Consider the following 12,667-nt stretch of genomic DNA (forward strand, 5'->3'; position numbering starts at 1 on the left):
TTTGTATCTAATTTTATTTTGTGCATGGGGCCATTTCACCTGCATACATGTCTGTGTAGTATCTGCATGCCCCGGGCTGTGGGGTGGGGGGCAGAAGGCGGCTCCCTGAAGTTGGAGTTATAGCCAGGTGTGGGTTGTCACGTGGGTGCTGGGAACCAAATCAGGGTCCTGGGAAGAGCCAATCTCTGAGCCAATTTCCATTTCCACATGGCTTCATTTTCTTAATACACGTGAGGTGGTTGTTCTTGTTATCTGGCTACTGGCTAAGAGCTTAAGCACACTTCTGGAGTAATGATTAAATTTTCAGAGACTAGCCCTTCGGTGTTCTAACCTGATGGATTAATCTCTGAACAGACTCCTTTAATGATAGCGTTACTGAGAGCTGACGGAAGGCAGGAGGCGGCAGTAGGTCACTGGGAATAGGTCCTTGGGGATAAATCTTGCCCTGGCTCTTTGCTGTATACTATACACACTCTGCTTCTGCCCATCACGAGATGAAGAAGGTCCTTTGCTACACACTCCTGATAATGTGATGTTCATGTTATGTCCAAGCACATGGACCAGGCAGTCATGATCCTTAGAAACTGTGAGCCGAAACAAATCCTCAAGTTGGTTCCGTTAGATTTTAATCAGAGGCACAACAGTAATTGATACATATTTTTACGAGGTTTATTAATTTTTGGGTCATGTATTTCCATCCTTTCGGAGGCTGAGTTATGTGGCTATAATTTACATCATTCACTCATGTGTCAGCTGAAAGCTTGAGTTGCTTCTATCTTTCATTGGCTACGAACATTGGTGTATACATTGAAGGGTTAAAATTTCTAAAAGTTAGTCATGAACAAAGTCCAGACATGCCTGAGAGAATTTGAGATAGGGCTCACCGGCCCGACTATCAGCTCCCAAGGACACTGGCCACCCCCTCCCCTTCCTTCACTCCCTGAGGATGGGTCATCCCCCTGCTGCAGTGAGATGAGTTGCCCTGCCCACATTGCTGAGATGCTAGATTACACGTATGCTTTGTTGATGTAACTCCGTGCCAAAAAGTAACTGTACACCCTTTGTATTAGCCAATTATGTGTATTCACACGAAAACCCTGGTTTTCCCTATATAAGCTCCTGCCTAGAGAGGCTCGGGGCTTGACTCAATCTCCTGTGTGAGATACGTGTCAGCCCGAGATCTCGTAAATAAAACTGCCTCTTGTTGATTACATCAAGACCGGCTTCTCGTGTTTCCTGGGGGTACCTCAACCCGTGACTGGAGCGAGAGTCTCCCCAAGTCTGGGGGTCTTTCATTTGGGGGCTCGTCCGGGATAGGAGCGTAACCCCCGGAGATCCGAATGCCTCTTGGAGGTACGTTAGTGTGAGTGCTGGAAAGCGGCCGCTGTGTGAGTGTGAGAGTAGTGTGTGTGTGAATTAAGTCCTGTAGTCTGTGTTTTTCAGTACCGGTTTAAGGTCTTGGTGCACTGTCTGGGCAGAAGAAGACTCCCCACTTTCCCACTCTGTTGTTTTTGAGTGTACTCGGGTGGATGGGCTTCCCACCCCGTTGTTTTTGAGTGTACTCGGGTGGATGGGCTTCCCACCCCATTGTTGTTGAGTGCACTCGGGTGGATGGGCTTCCCACTCTGTGTTGTTTTTGAGTGCACTCGAGTGGATGGGCTTCCCACTCTGTGTTGTTTTTGAGTGCACTCGAGTGGATGGGCTTCCCACCCCGTTGTTTTTGAGTGCACTCGGGTGGATGGGCTTCCCACCCCGTTGTTTTTAACACCTTACAAAATTTCGTTGAAATGCATCATAAACTTGAATACTTGAGTCATGTGGCAACTCTTTAACTTTTTAAAGATCCATCAACTTGTTTCCCACGGTGAGACTCTGTGTCTCACCAGCACTGGGAATTTTCATCTCTGTGCTGATCGCCCTACTATTGGTTATACTTTCCTTTCTAATGACTGCTGCACTAGTTAACTTTTCCGTCATGATAAAATACCATGTGATGCACGGAAGAAAGACTTTACTTTGGCTCACAGCTGCAGATAAATGAGTCCATCATGGGCTGACTGCAGCCCCAGAAACCTGAGAGATCACTTCTCTGAATGAAGTGGAGAGCGCAAACTGGAAGTAGTTACAGCCATTTCCCTAGCCAGTTACTTTCTCCAGCATCACCTAAACCTCCCCTAACAGTGCCACCGGTTGACAAGCACTGTGGGGGCCATTTCTCACTCTAAACACCACAATTGTACACATAATCATGACTTCTTATTGTGGTTTCAGATTTGATTCATGATGAAAATGACACTGTACCCCCCAGCTTTATACACAGGACTGCTTATAGCTCAGCTTGCTACACTTCCGAGTGAACACGTAGAAGGGGAAATGTATTCCGGGTCTTATGCCTATGAGTAATTGGGTGTGCATTTGATTAAAATTAGATGTCAAGAGAAAGGGCATATAAATAAAGATTACATAACCCAAGTCTGTCAAACAAAACCGAGCAGAGGTAGGTCTCAATCTGGTCAACACAGTTAATGCTTAGATTAGGTTGGGAGTCTTCCGTCTGTTGATATGTGAACATTTCTGAGAATCCTGGTGGAGTTGGCAGCCTCTCGGGTCACAATTCTGATCACTATGTCAGGTGTCATCAGATACAAAGATGCCAAGATCCAGGAAGTAACAGATGTGGCCAAGAAGGGAAAAGGTAGAGGTTAACTAATTTTGCAGTGGTCTGAACATGACTTTATTGCTTTGCATGTCCTGAAACCTTTGGGACACATAACTGAGAACCAGTAGGAATGCTTTGGGATTGGCTTAAAAACAACAACCTTGCCAAAGCGGGGGTTTAGAAGAAAGACAAGGAAGATACTAGTCTCATGGCCACTCCCTATCAGAGTGGGCTGGATGCTGAAACCACACAGAGCATTCAGAGTAAGTACAAAATAGTTATGACCGCATGTTTATAAAAAGATAAAGAGAGGGGGTTTGGATAGAAATATCACCAGGTATGGGGGAAGGAAGTGCCTCCACAGGCCCACGCTGAGACATCCCTTCCCGTGAGGGACCAGCCACAAGAAGGTATAGTATAGAACAGAGTTTATTCACTGCATGGGGAGTTGAGAGGGTAATAGAGGCAGAGAAAGGCAGAGAGAGAGAGAGAGAGAGAGAGAGAGAGAGAGAGAGAGAGAGAGAGAGAGAGAGAGAGGGAGGGAGAGAGAGAGAGAGAAAGAGCAGTAGAAGTAGAAGTAGAGGGGAGGGGGAAGGGAATGGGGAGAGAAGAGGGAAGGCCTGAACAGAGCTGGAGGAAGAAACGAAAAGCAAAAGAGTGGAGGAAGCAAGCAGCACCTTTTATAGTGAGTCAGGCATACCTGGCTACTGCCAGGTAACTGTGGGGCGGAGCATGGACAAAATGCTGACAATGCCAATCTGGTTTTGTGTAGCAATGCCACAACAAACTATTCCATTAAATATTGAAAAGAAATATTGTGGGAAAGTCCTTATCTTTAGCAAAATTTACAAAGAATGTCTTCTTTAAAAAATAGAAGTTGGGGCTGGGGATTTAGCTCAGTGGTAGAGCGCTTACCTAGGAAGCGCAAGGCCCTGGGTTCGGTCCCCAGCTCCGAAAAAAAGAACCAAAAAAAAAAAAAAATAGAAGTTAATGTTAATCAACAGCGTCGTCAGAAAATGTTTTCAGAGACAAGAGAAGAAATGACCAGAATGGAAATGTAGTCATATTGACCATGGTAAGGACTCCCTGTAATCCCACCACCCCAGAGGCTGGAGGAGGGTTGCAAATTTGATAGGCAGCAGAGAAAGGGACCCCTGAAAACAGCAACAGTTCCACACAGTGTTCTCAGTTCTCTGCCAGAAAGGAGCTCTGATTTCTCCTAAGTGAGCACCCACCCACACCCCCACCCCCACCCCCACCCTGCCTGGAAGCTGTATGTCCCAGTGGGAACCCAAACACCGGTCCAGACAGTAATCCCTTCTGGTGGAGAGCACTGAACCTGCATCTCTACATTTCCATTTCAAAGTGGGTTCTAGCCAGCTCTCAATTTGAGCCCATCTCCTAAATGACTTTAGGGTTCCCTTTTCAGGAGGAGGAATGTTTCAGTGAAGAATGGAATCTGCCTCTAGGTGGAGACTTGTGTCTCAAGCGCTCAGTCAGGAGGGCAGATCTTATCATCCAGCTGAGGGACCAGCCCTCACAAGACAAGTAGGTCTGTGTTAAAACACGAAGAGGAATAATGCCACCTTAATGAGCTAAAGTACTTTTCCTTCCCAGAAGTCCCACCCCCCAGGGCAGCAGCTTATTTGCTTAAGGACACCGGAAGCCGTGAGCTTCAGTCGGCCTGCTCTTCTGAGGAACTTCTCTCTGTTCTAAACATGTTTCCCCTAATGCTTGGTATTTTCTCACTGTTTTCCTAAGGTCAACTCCCTGCCACAAGACTGCTTATAGGCTTGCATGGCTGACCTCCACGCCTGGTTTAACTCAAATGGCGTGGGTTGGTTTTGTGATTGTTGTTGTTTTGATGGGTTTTTCCCCCTTTCTTTCCCTGCCCCTCCTCTGCTGGGCAGCCATCAAGATTTACAGGTTGCCTGCCCCTTCGAAACTCTAACAAAATTGCCACTGAATTCTTTTACTAACGAAACTAAGACACCTCTCCCTCGGAAGGAGATCCAGATTTCCCCAGAGACACTTTGGTTCTTGATAAATCTGCACGCCCCGATTCTAGAATTGCTTACTTATGTCATCACCTACTACCACTTCCTGCCTCTCTCACCTACTGCCACAGGCAGGTTTGCTAGGTGTGCTGGTGCTAAAATGCTCTCTGTGTTCTTGGCGCTCCCACTCTGTTCTATACACATGCCCCCCTCTTTCTCCCCTCTGCCCCATCTGTCTGTCTGTCTGTCTGTCTGTCTGTCTACATGTCTACTTGCCTTCCTCTATCCATTCCCCAGGTCCTCCCTCCTCTCCCCTCCCCCAATAAACCCATTTTACACCAGGTCTATTACATAGCATAATTTCTCAAGAGTGCACTTTGGCATGGACCTCCTACTAACTGCCCGAATTATCTTTCCTAACACTGCTTAATCTAGGAAGCAGCAGTCATGCCTTTGTTTCAAGATGCTGTTACGAGCACCCGGCTGCCATGTCTTTGTTTGAGGAGGTTGCTATGAACAACTTGCTATGCTTATGTTCTTCTGTGACCCTTGCTTATCTGGCTGCCACATCACATCTCCCATTTGGAAAAACCCTACTTCTGAGCTATGAAGAACTTACCTTCCCCTTGTCCAGTGCTGATCTCTTGAACCCTGCCATAGTGGAAGATAGACTGTAAACACACACACACACACACACACACACACACACACACACATGTTTGCTTTAACTGATTTGGCCACACACACACACACACACACACACACACACACACATGTTTGCTTTAACTGATTTGGCCATAGTTTGGGTCTGTGGTCTTTCTTCTTCCATCTACAGAATTAACATTTCTATTCACCTTCTTTTTATGATATTTGCTTTAGGTACAGTCATTTTTCTTTCAAGACTGAGATGTTGAAACAAGAGGGGAGAAATATAACCAGCATGCATGGCCAGAAATAGTAGATTCTAAATATACTTGTGTCTCTTCTTTTAGATTTCTGAATCAATGGAACCCAATAAATTTCCCCCAGGGATCTCATGCTGAGAGAAGGAAAAGCTGAGGCACGGGTGGCAGAGGCAAGTGGATGAGAAGGTGGTCTGCTGGTGAAGATTTACCACTTGTCAGACAGACCAGGCCCAGAGACTGCAGCTGAGATAACAAAGGGAAAGAATGCTCATTTATGGCTTTTCTTGCCATAGGTTTAAAATGAAACCCATGCCAGAATCTGCAAGATGGACTCAGGGAATCACTGTATCTCTTTGTCTTTCTATTTATAGTTGCTTCATTGAGTAAATCTTTTCTGCTTTTCACACACACACACACACACACACACACACACACACGAGGGGGGAGAGGGAGGGAGAGAGGGAGAGAAACAGAGACAGAGAGACAGAGATAGAGAGACAGAGATAGAGAGACAGAGAAGCAACAACAAACAAATCCAGGCATGGCACCATGCTTGTAATCCCAGCACCATATCCAACTTGTGTTTGTGTGTGTATTCTCTAAAATAAGCTATGCATATCTGAAAATCCACATGATTTATTTCACTAATATTAAATATAATGTAAAGAAATCGGGGCAAGTTGTCAAAATAATGGTGACACTAGAGGATCAGGAGTTCAAAGTCATCCCTCAACTATGTAGCAAGTTCAAGGCCAGACTGGACTACATGAAACTATGTCTCAAGAAAATGAGACAGCTCTTATTTTCTTACCCTCTTACTCTCTTCCCTCCATGTCTTCTTGCCCCACCCCCTCCCTCTCTCTGCCTTTCTGTCTCTACTCCCTCAACTCCCCTCATGCCCGAAATAAACTCTATCCCAAACTGTGAAAGAAAGAAAGGAAGGAAGGAAGGAAGGAAGGAAGGAAGGAAGGAAGGAAGGAAGGAAGAAAGGAAGAAAGAAAGAAAGAAAGAAAGAGAGAAAGAAAGAAAGAAAGAAAATGAGAAAAAGGCACAGGGTGGGGTTGCAGAGGTGGGGGGGCAGGTCATAGAAGTTAGATCCTATTAAATTTTAGAGTTTATTTGAACAAAGAATGACTCAAATCTAGGAGCTCTCAGGATTTATTCTGGTCAATACAGCAACAGGGGACATATATGATAGATACATAATAAAAATAAACACACACAGCGTAGTGCCCATTCAAGGTATTTGCTGTTTTCTCATTGATAAATTCTCTATTTTTGTTTTACTATTAATATCGAGGGCTTCAGTTTGCTCACAGAGGAATTGAAAGGTCAGGGAGCATTACAGCCTAATGCTTCCCAGTCAAACCTTTTGGTCAGTATCTCAAAGGAGCAAAAACTTGGCATTAGTGCCACCCCCTGTGCCATGCTGGGAAGACTGTGCTTGCCTCCGGGTAAAACTGAGTCAAAATTCAGGCTCATTGAAGACCCTTTGTTTGTTGTTTATCTTGGTTTTTGTCTCTCTAGTCACAGACCTTCTGGCATCCTGTTGCTCGTTACAAACACTTTATAGCCTTGAGAGAACACCAGGGAAGTTACCATGGAGACTATTGGGAACCAGCAACCTTGAGTAAGGATTGAAGAGATTCTGGCCAGTGTAAGAGCAGAGAGCATGGGTCTGGTCTCTCTGCCTTGCTAAGAACCACTAGCCTACATCCCTAAAGCTAGTGAGCAATGTCTGTTCCCGTATTTGGCCACTTGCTCCTCCAGAGGCTGGCTACCGCCGTCCAGCTATCAAAGTGCTAAAGTCCAACAATCAAAAGTCTCTTTTGGTTCACCTAACTAACATGCCCAATCAAAATATTCCAAAGTATCCTAGCCCATTCTAACGCAGACTTTCCCTTTTTCCCTTCTTAAGAGTTGCAATTGCGCCGGTTGTGGTGGCGCACGCAGGTAGGATTTTCTGAAGGAGGCAGAGGTAGGAGGATCACGAGTTTGAGGCCAGCCTGGGCTACACATTTTTAAAGGTGTTGGGGATTTAGCTCAGTGGTAGAGCGCTTGCCTAGCAAGCGCAAGGCCCTGGGTTCGGTCCCCAGCTCCAGAAAAAAAAAAAAAAAAGAGTTGCTGCTGCTGGTTTTCTGGCTGAGTCAGAAAGCAGTCACTCCTCCTCACCGATCAGTTTGATAATGAGGAAAGATCTCCCTGTGAAAATCAGGTGTTTGGGTGAGGTTTGCACCTAATCCTGGGTCTGAAAAGGACGTGCCCCCCCCATGTGAGGGGGAGGGGTATCCTTCAAGTCTCATAGCCGAAATCTCCACAAACCAATTCGAATTGAATGGAAGTTAATGGCTAAGATAAATCCTAAGCAGTAAGTCAAGAAAATGTATAGATTTGAAATCCAAACATTTTCCTGGTTTTGAGTTTCAATGTCTGTTATGCATCATATTTTTTGACCTTTTGAGCTTTTTTATTATATTACATTATATTTTTATTATATTATACATAACAATGGATTCCACTTGGGCATCTTCATACATACATGCATTTTTATCAACTCACCTTCTGTCACCCGACTCTGCTCCCCCCTCGCTGTTCCACATCATCTTCCTACCTAGTCAACCCAGTCACTCTTTTATTTTCATGTCTTGATTGCTTTTTTTGATTACCTGGCAGGTTTCATCATGATTGCTAACAGAGTCTAGGATGAGGGGTTATTTCAGGAGCATGAGCCCCTTTTGTAGTGTCTATACCACTGAAGAGACTCTCTCTGTCTCTCTCTTTCTGGAATTAATGATGACCATTAAGTGCCTATAGACCCTCAGGCCCTCAGGAAAGGAACACTTTTGACCCTTTCTATCTCCAACTACTATTATCTGTCTACAGTAAAGGGTCAGTAGAGAGTCCCTTCTTTCCCACCTGTCAGGATCTTGGCAGACTCAATCTTGCACAGGTCTTGCACCAGTAATCTCAACAAGTGTGAGGTCAAGAGTGAAACAGTACTGCCATGTTTGAAAGACAACATTCGACCCGACTTCACTTCTGCTCTGACTCATGTTACTGAGGCCCTGTTTTCATGAGTGCTTCCCGGGCCTTTGAAGTTCATCCATTCAACAGGGCTCTTTGTTTCCAGCACTTTGAAAGAAACATGTAAATATGCATCACATTTTTTTTGTGAGCTCTTTGAGTAATTCAGACACAAGCAAGCATGAAGATGTCTTCTGACCTTCCTACTAAGCTGCCCAAGTCCAGTTCATACGGCTCCAAAGGGTGCGAGGGGGTTATTTAGAGACAACAAATGTCAAGAACTACAATTCTGAAAATGTAATTTCTGTGTGAGTAACTTGCATTATGGCTGGTGATATGTGGGTTTTGGTTTTGTCTTCATAGAAGGATCATACCCTTAGTCCACCCACTCCTTCATAGATTTGGCTATCATGGGATTCCTGCACTCAACATGTGTTTCTTCTAAGAAAACCTTGTTTCTCTCTCAAAAAGTGGCAACTGATGAAATTTTGGCAGTTAGGTATAATGAAAAAAAAATCCTCAGAAAAGATTTCAAGTTAAGAAACAGTAAATGTTTGTTTGAAATTGGCAAGGCAAGACTATTCTCTGGTAAAGATTAATAGTAAGACATAATAATATAAAATATTATTATTATATGTTATAATATAAAAAACGTTTGATATCTTAGGAGGCACAATGGAGCCCCAAATAGATGAAGCAAAAACTGGTATTGTGGTCAGTTGCTGAGTGAGTTTGGAATGGATTTCTACCTACTCTGAACACCATGGTAGAGTCAATAGAAGAATTTAGTAGGAATGGTCATATTGGTACACACTGCCTCAGATGAATTCCAAAAAGAACAGTTCCATGTAGAAAATAAATGTACAAAACAAAACAAAACAAAACTGTGAGACTATTCCTCAGTAAGAGACATGTACAAAAGACCAAAATTATTCAACAGAGACAGAAGACTTCAAAATGTAACTCATGATCATGAAAGTTGGCCAGCTCTATGGAATACATTTATCTCACTGCTAATAGTCTCTCCTTCTAATCCTTCTGATACAGTCTGATTTTTCAGATTATCTCTTTGTGTGAGATACAATCTTACTTTCTCATACAGGCTGGTCTAGACTCTCTTCATAAACTAGACTGGCTGCAACTTCCTGGTAATCTTCCTGTTGTAGTATCCTTAGTATTAAGGTGATAGTTATGAAATGCTGCAGCCAGCAGGGTTTTTTTTTTTTTTTTGATGATTACCATTATTTTTGACAACTTGCTGTGATTTCTTTACATTATAGCCAGTGCTAGTGATGTAAATCATATAAAGACTTTTAGATGGGCTTGCTTTACATATTTTTTTTGTTTGTTTTTCAACTCTGAGTTGGCTTTTGTGTGTGAGCATTGTTGTGCGTATTGAAACTTTGTCAGTACATACAAAAATATTGAGATCTTGGATCTTCGGACCAAGTGGTAATTGGTAATTCATAGCAGTTCTGTTAAGCCTTGTTAACTTGGGTTGTCATGGTAGTTCAGGTTGTGGTTACAAAGTTAGCTACAGATAATTACTAATCACAGTGATATACATTCATATAAACTCATTTTTGACAGGGTATTTGACATAGAGTATTACTATGTAGACTCGGCTGTTCTTGAACTCACCATATAGACCAGGGTAGCCTCAAACTCACTAATATCCACCTGCCTTTGCCTTCCAGCGTTTGGGATTATACACTGTAGTTCACTTTTTGACTAACCATTCCTTAGTGCAGTTGTCACGAGTATACCTGAACAACTGAGATTGCAAAAATGTAACTACTATCTGATTGCATAAAATGGTACGTGAAATACTGCCACACTTTTACACAATATTCAAATAAATCTTCCTTAACAGGTAAGTTTTAGAATTCTGGGTGTGATGGCATACAACTTTAATCCCACCTATCACTCTAGCTGCAGAGGCTGGTGGAACTCTGAGTATGAGGTCAGACTGGCGTACAGAAGAGTTCCAGGTCAATATATATGTGTGTGTGTGTGTATATATATAACTTTGCCTCTGGTCTTTATTTAAGAATCTTCTAGGATTTCGACATACTAGATAGATTCATGGTGTTCAATGTCCCACTTGCCCAAGGACAGATAACATCCTAGAATTCTGGAGTCTGTTGTTCATGTATTTTCACTTTAGTAAACAAATTGATTACATCAGCTTCACAGAATGTACTTGATGATACACATGAAAGAGGTACAAAGCTGGAAGTAGTCAGGATGTATTCGTGTCCCCACTGGATTCAGGCGGGAAATACCATAGCTTTGTGGGTTTGGCCTTTACAGACACCTGTCCAAAGTAGCTTGAGGCCGTTCTCTGGGAATTACAGATATGGACTTAGAGTGTCCATCTTCCTGGCCAGTATTGAATAAAGCTTTCTTAAATTGGATAATTGTGGAACTGGTCTCTCTCCTAGTGATTTTCAGGTTTAACAACAGCCTGAAGTTACTCCAGTAAATCAAGAAGTAGCACAGAAAACAGGCTTAAAAATGAATGACCCAAGTTCATGTTGTTATTACTCCTACCAGAAATAATGAGGCTCTTACCTACAGCAGTAGCAATAAAAATGGAGTGTTACTGAAAAATCCCACGCAGAGAGACCCTTACTCAAGTCTTGGGAAATCGCGGACCCCAGACACGGAGAGACCATTTTGGATGTAATAAACAAAGGCGAGGTTTATTACAGAGACCTATTACAGAGATCTCCGGGCCGACACGTATCCCGCACAGGAGACAGAGGTGTCAGCCTCGAAACTCAAAAGTCAGAGGGTTATATAGAGAAGGCTAGGGGGTTTTGGCGTGGTTACATACAATTGGCTCATTCAAACATAGCAGTGAGAACAAAGCAGAAAGAGTATGTGTTAGAAGTCAGGGGCTTATCAGGGTCTGGAGGATGGCCCTGAGTGAGCTGGGGGGGAGATGTCTTTCTGCCAGACGTCCCATGAATCAGTCCCATTAACTCAGGCTGGTTCCTGCATTCCTTTTCTTTATGGCTTGCCAGTCCTGCCTGGACAGTGTTTCCTGTGCTCCTTTATCTTTATGGCCTGCTAGTCCTGGCTGCAGGGCTTAGCCCTAGGTCTGTGGCCTTTTGGGGTTTATTCTTTTAATTTTTATATTTCTAAACCTAGAATTCGTATAATTTTCTTTTCAGTTACAAGATTTAGTGACTGATAAGAGGCAGAATACTGTTATAGAGTGGTGTCCGTCCAACATAGGCACTACATAGACTTCCTACTAGGCACTTCCTCAACAGGTGGGTGGCAGAGCCATCCTCGGGAAAAGGCAATGAGTTTAGTAGTGGGCTTTACTGACTGGCTACGATAAAATGTGAGTTCTCTAGGTAGAATTATCTAGAAGGCAGCTGGACGGTCTTACAGTTCCTGGAGGTCCTTGCAGTTTTACCAGTCACTGCACTATCATCTCCAAGCTTAGTCAAAAACCTAGCTCTTATCACTGGTTGAATAAATAAATGTAGCTCGTCAGGACCTCAGGTTAAAGATCTGGAAGGAGGGTTAATTTGGAAGCATATCACCAGAAATGCTTTATTTGAAGTCACATGAGATCAGGGTAACCCCTGCTTCAGATCCAGCAAACTGGCTATCAGAACAGGGGTTTGGAGACCTCTGCCTCAGTTTTATGGCCTGTATATATTTTGGAAGACTTGTTTTGGTACAACAGCACACTAAACAACTATCACTTGGTAACAATATGGCCCTACACGAACAACATGTCAAACAGATTGTAACTGGGCAATACCGCTGAACCAACGGTCTCACCCTCCAGTTTGCATCGGCCGGATTGTATTTTCTCCAGGATTCTCCTCGCAAGGCTCATGGAGGGAAGGTCTCACGGATTGCTGGGAGGCGACACCCCCGCTGAATAGCTGCAGAGGCCGGCGCCCCACAGAGGGGGCGGTGCCCGGACCGCCAGCTCTGCTGACGCCACATAGGCCGAGATCACCTCAGCAGCGCGCGGTGCAATCACAGAGCGCCTTCGCCTCTGCCGCTGTCGGCCACCACGCTGGTCCAGAGATCCCTCCGCCAGGCTCCGCCAG

At 44.0% G+C, this 12,667-nt stretch overlaps 1 long non-coding RNA gene across 2 annotated transcripts in view; it reads right to left on the bottom strand.

Moving 5' to 3' along the window:
* Positions 1-12,515, bottom strand: part of LOC134486558 (uncharacterized) — a 58,263-nt gene extending 45,748 nt beyond the window's left edge. For both annotated transcript variants that reach the window (XR_010065758.1, XR_010065757.1), the window contains exon 1: positions 12,390-12,515. This is a non-coding gene — a long non-coding RNA (uncharacterized LOC134486558). The remainder of the gene's footprint in view (positions 1-12,389) is intronic.
* Positions 12,516-12,667: the final 152 nt, after the last annotated feature.

This window comes from Rattus norvegicus, chromosome 4, assembly GCF_036323735.1.
Source record: "Rattus norvegicus strain BN/NHsdMcwi chromosome 4, GRCr8, whole genome shotgun sequence".
Classification (NCBI taxonomy): Eukaryota; Metazoa; Chordata; class Mammalia; order Rodentia; family Muridae; genus Rattus; species Rattus norvegicus.